This window comes from Rutidosis leptorrhynchoides, chromosome 1 (genome assembly GCF_046630445.1).
Source record: "Rutidosis leptorrhynchoides isolate AG116_Rl617_1_P2 chromosome 1, CSIRO_AGI_Rlap_v1, whole genome shotgun sequence".
Lineage (NCBI taxonomy): Eukaryota > Viridiplantae > Streptophyta > Magnoliopsida > Asterales > Asteraceae > Rutidosis > Rutidosis leptorrhynchoides.
Window position 1 is genome coordinate 147,172,440 of NC_092333.1, and position 9,185 is coordinate 147,181,624.

A 9,185-nucleotide genomic window follows, 5' to 3' on the forward strand; every position below is an offset into this window, starting at 1 on the left:
ACGCGATTTGACCCGAAAGCAACTTCTTCCTCTTGGATTTAAGCTTTCTCTCACTTAAAGGGTTTCTCACTCTAGAATTGAATGGGAGAGATGATAAGGTTGGTGGAGTGTTGAATATGCCTTCAACAACCATCCAAGCTGGCCTTTACAGCCCTAACTCGTCCCCATGTGAAAAGACAAGATTACCCCTCATTTAATCTTTTAAACAAAAGCTGGAATTCGTCAACAGTAGCAGTGAGTGGCACGCATCACTACATGTGCGCGGCGCGCACAAAGAGCTGGGCAGAATCTGACTTTGGTTTAATTCCACAAAAGTGCCCATACTTTATGTAACATAATTACACTGCTGTACAATACTGATTAGGGTCTTACAATGAATTTATAGTGAAATATCCGACAGAGAAATCGAAAGTAGAATATTGTATTTAACTAAAGAAGATCTTAATTTCCTTAATTTTTGAAGAACCAAATCTTAGTACAAAGATTTTCTTTAAATCCCTTAAATTTCGAAAATCAATCGTGACTACGTCATCGGTTAATACGAACCTGCATTTAATCATTTCACTCTTATGTGATAGCTTCACTCGTACTCTTCGAGTAGTCGAATTATCTTATCCACATTACTCAACGATAATAAAACTCTATTTATCAGCTCATATTCATCAGGAAAACATTCTTATTGTTAGCCATGATGATCTCACTCAAATTTTGGGACGAAATTTCTTTAACGGGTAGGTACTGTGACGACCCGGAGATTTTTGACCAAATTTAAACTTAATCTTTATATGAATTCGACATGATAAGCAAAGCTTGTATTGTTGAGTCTTGAAAATTTTGAACTGTTTTCATATATGCAATTACCTTTGGCTATTCCCGACGATTCACGAACAATTAGGTGTGAGTATAAAAAAAATGTATATATATATATATCTATATGTATATATGTATATAAATAAATATAAGCAATAGTATATATAATAATTTGAAATAATAAAATATAATTTAAACATTAGAATTAAATATTTAAATAAAATACGAAATAATAATGTTGTAATTTAAATCTATATATAAATAGATATGATTCAATGTATAATTAAATGTGTATTGTAATATATATATATATATATATATATATATATATATATATATATATATATATATATATATATATATATATATATATATATATATATATATATATATATATATATATATATTACAATACACATTTAATTATACATTGAATCATATCTATTTATATATAGATTTAAATTACAACATTATTATTTCGTATTTTATTTAAATATTTAATTCTAATGTTTAAATTATATTTTATTAGTGTATAAATATTCAACAATATATTATATAATTAGTAAACATTACATAACTAATAAATTGTAACATTAATATATTAGAAGTAATTACAAGTTAAAACATAAACAATGTTATAATTACTTTCGTTATAGCTATTAATATTAACAAGAATATTTGTACTATTAGTTCTGATTTAAAATATAAATAAATATATGAAATTTGATAAGTATAAGTAATATTAATATTACTATAGAAACATGTAACTTATTATATTTTCAGTATTATTATTACTAAGTTTAACATCATTAAAATTATTAAAATTATCATTTAAATTATCAAGAATTATTATTATCATATACTAATATAATTATTATTATTATTATCATAAAAATAATACAACTTATTAATATTATTATAATAATATCATTATGAACATTTTTATAACTATTAGTGTTATTATTTTTAAAATTTTTATTATTAGGATAATTAATATTAATAAATTTATTATTATGTTATTAGTATTAATATTAATATAAAAACTCAGTATTATTATTATGTACTATTAATAAAATTATTATTAATTAGTATTATTATTATAATATATATATTAATTATTATTGTTTATTAATTATACATAAAGAAAACAGATATAACGAATCTGTATCAAATCTGCATAAAAACTTTATATTTTTTTTCTCTTCTTCTGTCGATGCTAGTATCATTTAGTTCACATTCCTATCGTTCCTATACAAATTTTTGTTTTTGATCTACAATCTGTTACACATCAGTGTCGATCGTACTAAGTTCTATTCAATTATGTCCTATCTATATTTTTTATTTGGTTGTACTAATCGAATCTGTAAAAGGCGAGCAAATCACACTATTAAACAAATGATAATTGAGCTACATTAGCTGTTATAATATCTGTTAGTATCCATATAATACTCTATTAATTCAATTCGAGTTTAAAACGAACAAAAATCACAAATTAAATTGAAGAACACAGTCGTAGCTCTGTTCTTGATTTATTTTTCACATACTTCAAATTTGAATGAAATTTTAAATTGTGTTAATGCAGTTATGTTAGAAATATTCCAAATAAACTATCTGAAAAATCTCAAAGTCCAATTCCTTCTAACGATTTCAAATTTTGGAGTCAAATATGCAATTTTAAAAGTCAACTAATCTTTTCTTGGTGAAAATTCGAATTGGTTTCATTGATTCAAGTTCAATTAAAGGTACAGAAAGTTTCTAGGCGTAATTTACAATCTTTTTCCTTTTGTAATCATAATCTAAAATATTCTAAATTTCAAAATCACCATTCATGTTCTTCGTGACACATACAGCGTTTTATTTTTTTAATTTTTAATTTTTTATTTTCTGTTAATCAATACTCAATCACGCAAGTCATTTTTAATTCAATTGAAAGCCCTTAATTGAACTGTTGAGTCGTTAATATGTGTGATTAATTTTATGGTTGATTGATTCTGATTGAGAAGAGGAAGATCGAAAGAAACAGATAGAATACGGGGTTTATATTTATTTAAGGAGGAATTGAATCAGAAAAGGAAAAACAGACGAGTGGTTTGTGGGAGTTCGGGTTATCGAGAGGTCGAGGGTTCGATCCTAGGCCGAGGCATGACATTTTTGAACAAGCTTCTAAGGTAGTTTCATTTTTTTATCATTATTATTATTAAAATTATTATTATTATTATTGTTGTTGTTGATATCATTATTACTATTAATTATTATTACATGTATTATAACTATTATTATTATTATCAAAACCTATAAGTACTATAAAGGTTATTACCATTAGTATTATTTATATAATTATTATTATTATTAATTTTATCATCTAAAATATTATTAGCATTATTATGATTGTTATAATTATTATTATCAATTATCAATTATCAATATTATTATGACAATAATATAATCTGTTGTGATTTTTATAAACATTAGTAACACTCTAAAATTATTAATATTATCATTTATTAATACTATTATTATTATTAAATCAGTATAATTAATATTATTATTAATATTATCATAAGTATCATTATCAACAATTTAATTATTATTATTATTATTAGCATTATCATTACTAATAAAGTTATTATTATTATTATTATTAGTAACTTATTATTATCAAAACTACAATTTTTAACAAATAATTATTAGTTCATAAAAGATACTTATTACATTTATTATAATTAAAATAATATCCCATATAATTATATATCAAAAATGCTAACATTTAAAATACTTATACAATACATGTTTTAAAATATAATACTAAACATATGTGTTTATAAATATATATAGATATCAAGACAACTAAAAGTATAAGATATTAATTATTGTAATTATATATATATATATATATATATATATATATATATATATATATATATATATATATATATATATACATATATATATATATATATATATTTATATATATATATATATATAATAAATATATATAACATATAAGTTAAGATATGTTTTACATAAATAAAAAAAAATATGTTTTTTTAATGAAGTTTAGAATAAATCCTAAATAATGACAAAGATATATAAAAAGGATATATATATATATATATATATATATATATATATATATATATATATATATGTTCGATTACAATTATGTATATTAATAAATATACAAATGATATAGGTTCGTGAATCCAAGGCCAAACCCTGCATTGTTCAGTTTCGTCATATGTATTTTTACTATAAAATACAATATGTGAGTTCATTTGATTCCCTTTTACTCTTTACAATTTTGGGACTGAGAATACATGCGCTATTTTTACAACTGTTTTATTAAATGTTTTTGAAATATATTTTGAACTGCGAATACATGAACTACTTTTATAATTGTTTTACGAAATAGACACAAGTAATCGAAACTACATTCTATGGTTGAATTATCGAAACTGAATATGCCCTATTTATCATGCCCGATGTTTTCCCGGAATGATGGCGAATTTATCATGTCCGATGTTTTTCCGGAATGATGGCGAATTTATCATGTCCGATGTTTTCCCAGAATGATGACGAATTTATCATGTTCGATGTTTTCCCGGAATGATGGTGAATTTATCATGTCCGAAGTTTTCCCGGAATGATGGCAAATTTATCATGTCCGAAGTTGTCCCGGAATGATGAGAATATTCTATATGTAACTTGTTAAGGTCGATTACCAAGTGTTCAATCCATATGAATGAATTTTATGCATGATGTTTATGGGAAATGGAAATATTAAATCTTGTGGTCTATTAAAATGATGAATTTTATTATTTTTGATAAACCTATGAACTCACCAACCTTTTGGTTGACACTTTAAAGCATGTTTATTCTCAGGTATTAAGGAAATCTTTCGCTGTGCATTTGCTCATTTTAGAGATATTACTTGGAGTCATTCAGGACATATTTCAAAAGACGTTGCATTCGAGTCATTGAGTTCATCAAGATTATTATTAAGTCAATTATAGTTGGATATATTATTAAATGGTATGCATATCGTCAACTGTCGATGAAATGAAAGATTGTCTTTTGAAAACGAATGCAATGTTTGTAAAATGTATCATATAAAGGTCAAATACCTCGTGATGTAATCAACTATTGTGAATCGTTTATAATGTATATGAACGGGTCCTTTCAACCGCTAACAACATCCACATCGGAAGCCTCAATACCACAAACACCAGCAGCATCACTTACACTGACAGTACCATCATCAATATCAACTGTATAATTACCACCACCACCAACCACATCCGCATCCCACACCTCAATATCACATCTAAAATCTGTACTTCGAACATCAACATCATACGCATCATAGGTACCAAGGAGTACCAACAACAACAAACGATGAAGTATCGATTTATCACTTAATTGAAGAAATATTCTGCAGAGAATATGTAATTTCTAAAAAATTTTAGAGATTACTTATTCTTGTTCTAACCATAAACCAGAAGAGTGGATGGATAGAGATGATAGAGGAAACCCTGACAAGAATGGTGTGTGATCTACAAGCTAGACTGCTTATACAAGCGCCACCAGAAGTACCACCAGCATCACCATTAGTATCACCCACACCAGTAACACATGTAGCACCACAAGCTCCACCAACTCCATAACCACCGACGATATCAACACCACAATCACCGAGGAGTATATTGGAATAACGAGTTATGAAGTATTAACTCATTATTTTCAAAGAATTTATATATTATATATATATGAATTTTGGAAACCATAATATATCTTTTCGTACTAAGCTATTAAGTATGAATTGAAAAAGGGTAGATACTACTCGGTTAATTCATATTACTAATTTGCTATGATGTACATCCTTCGTTAACTACAATCTGTGTTTCAAACCAATAAATTCCATTTCATAATAAACCAAGTGTATTATTCAACTACAGGTTTGATTTTACACTCCCATTTTCGATATACTCGAAACTTTCCAGAAAACATCATTCATACTTTGCGGAATTCACAAGTATTTCATGAGCATCAACATCCTTCACCAAGGAATATCAATAAGAATAACTAATGATGTATTAATTACATTAGTGAAATACTCCGCAAAGATTATGTAATCTCTAAAGTTTTAGGGATTATTCACTTCTAGTTCCAATCGTAAACCAAATGAGATTAATATAATATTAACTCATTAAATTCATATTACATCTGAAGAAAATATACATACATATATTTTCATAAAGACTGCAATAAAAAATTTTTTGTACAAAATGTTACTTGTGAAATTTTATTTTAACGGGTCGGTAATACCCGAGAAATACTTAAGTTCACACTAATATGTTACGATGTACATTTTCAATGATGTTTCAACAATCGTTAATTATACTCTCTCCTTTCATAGCAATTTACATCATTTCACAAAAATCAAGACAACCATTTTCCATGCCAATTCAATTACATATTTTGATTTTGACAAATCAAAATCCAAGTCAAGATTTAAGAAGTGTCATCAATATTAAATTCCTACATCCTTCGAAATCATACTTTGAATTCAAAATGTTATTCATAAAACTGAGGAGAATATTATTCATATCTTTCATAATTCGCGATGATTTCACCTCCACTATCATATACTAACGGATACAACATGTGTTTAAACACTCCAATTCAAAATTCTTAAAAGCACTCCAGTTTACGAATCAATTCTTGGAATTTTGAAAAGCTGATGAAGCAGCAAAAACTGTAAATGACCTTAACAGTCAAAAGTTTGATGATAAAGAATAGCGTGTTGAAAAAGCTCAGAAAATGAGAAAATTTGGTACTGAAAAATGAATAGAACAAACCATGAAGGAGGCTGTGGACAAATCACAAAGACTAAATCTACCTTCAAAGAATTCAAATGATTCAGTGTCTGCTGAAATCTTTAGCGAATCCCTTGTTCCTTACATATTCTATATTCTTGCAGATTTTTTTTTTCTTTATCATCCTTCGATCTTAGAAATTCTAAGATATCATCGTATCTTCCATTATAAATATCCTCAATATTTCTGAAAAATACCTTCATAACTATTCTTGTCCGAAATTAATTATCTCTTCGCACTATCTGTAATAAATCATAAAGGAAACTATTTTAGTTCCTAAATTTCGGTAACATTCGAATTTAAAATTCTTGATATTTGGAGTAGTGTTGGAATGAAAGCATGAGTTAGTGTAATATAATGACGCCCGATCAAGGTGATTATATTATAGTAAGTCATGCGAAAGTTCTAATGGCACATGATGAAGGTAGTACTTGATCAACATTACCCTCACCATGTACCATGTTACGTGACTCTTTTATTTTACTTAACATCTGAACATACCAAGAATGTATTTTCTTGATAGTTCTATACTTTCCGTGATTCCAGTAGTTTGCTAAGATAATCGTGCCATTACATTTTTCTTTCTGCTTATAACACTAGTTATGCTCATTTGAAATCCTATCTATCGTATTTCCGGAGAAATCTTTATCATTTCACTTGTATTTCTCAATAGTGAGAAATTTATTGAACTTGTGCTTATCAGAAAACGGAACCCGACCCATTTAGGGTACTCAAAATATTCCATTCATTGATCTTATCATTTTCTTTGATAATGATTATACTAACAATCGAATTCATTTAAAAAATTCAAGTTATATCATATTTCGTGATACGAAAATATCCTCGTTTTCGTTATCAACTTTCCTTAGCCAAATTTTGGGACGAAATTTCTTTTAACGGGTAGGTACTGTCATGACCCGAAAATTTAGGTCAAATTTAAACTCTGATAACTCCGACAAGATAAGCAAATTGATGTGTTGCATTAAAATATTTCTTCATACATTTAATTAACCATTGGACTTTACCCTACGATTCACGAACAACCTATAATTTAAAACTCGAACCCGTCATGATTTATATATGATTTTACTTTCTTAAATGAAAACGTTTTATGATATAATAATTTCTATTATTATAACCTCCTAATAAAATGATTTTGAATATATAATTAGTTCTAGAAAACTGAATTTTATAATATTTATATATGAAATGATAAAAATTTACTATGAAACGATGCTATTTCAAATTAAAAATTTACGTATTAAGTCATTTTATTTTTATGATATAATTTTTGTAACTTTTTTTTAAGAAACGAAGTTAAATTAAAAATGTAGAATTTGTAAAGCACAACGTACAACAATGTATAGCTTAAATAGTTGAATTTAAATTAATTCATTTACTATTCATTGAATAGTAAATGAAAAGAAATTAATTCATTTACTATTCACATGAAAACGACATGGTTGAAATTATTAATTATAAGTTACATAAAATACCCCTGGAGTATTTTAAAAATAAGACTTTTTAAAAATTTACGACTCATATTAGATTCTAAATTTATTGTTATATTATTATATTTTTTTTCAATATTATTATATTATTATATTTATTATATTATTATATTTAAATTAATATTATATTATATATCTTTGTCCAGTCAAAAACTAGGAAAACACATATTACGCTTATAAACTTTATAAATGAACCTTTTTACAACTAAATTTATAAAGATTAAGACCATAATAGATATATATATATATATATATATATATATATATATATATATATATATATATATATATATATATATATATATTCAAATATAAAAAGTGGAATTTTTATTCATATTTTTACCCGTCAATTATTAGCAACAGAGTACGAAATGCCGGTCCGTGAAAACTGTCGGCAGATATTATTGAATTTTAATTCACACGTTTTTATTTTCATATTATTATATTATTATATTATTACTTTATTATAATATTATATTATTATATTATATTTCAATATTATTATATTATTATATTTACTTATATATACTACATTCATGTACTAGTTGAAATCACACATATCACATATAGATCATATGTTACTCCGTAATTAACTATATTATTGTTATTATTATTATAATTATTATTCTTAATATTATTATTCTTAATCTTATTATTAGTTAGTAGTATTAGTATTATGGTTACAAAATATACATAAAATACTACGACGAGGTAATGTTCAAGTGATTTCAAAATGGGTTTTTCAAATGGTTTAAAGCTAAGAAATTCATGGGTATTAAATAAGGAGGTTATGGGTATTGATCGGGGGTATTGTTCGTGAATCAAAGGCCAACCTTGCATTTATCATTTCCGTTGCGTCTACATACTTTTTCTACAATATTGAATCACAATATTGATACGTGAGTTTCATTTGCACCCTTTTTAAATGCTTTTGAAATATATATTTTTGGGCTGAGAATACATGCGTATTTTATAACTGTTTTACGAA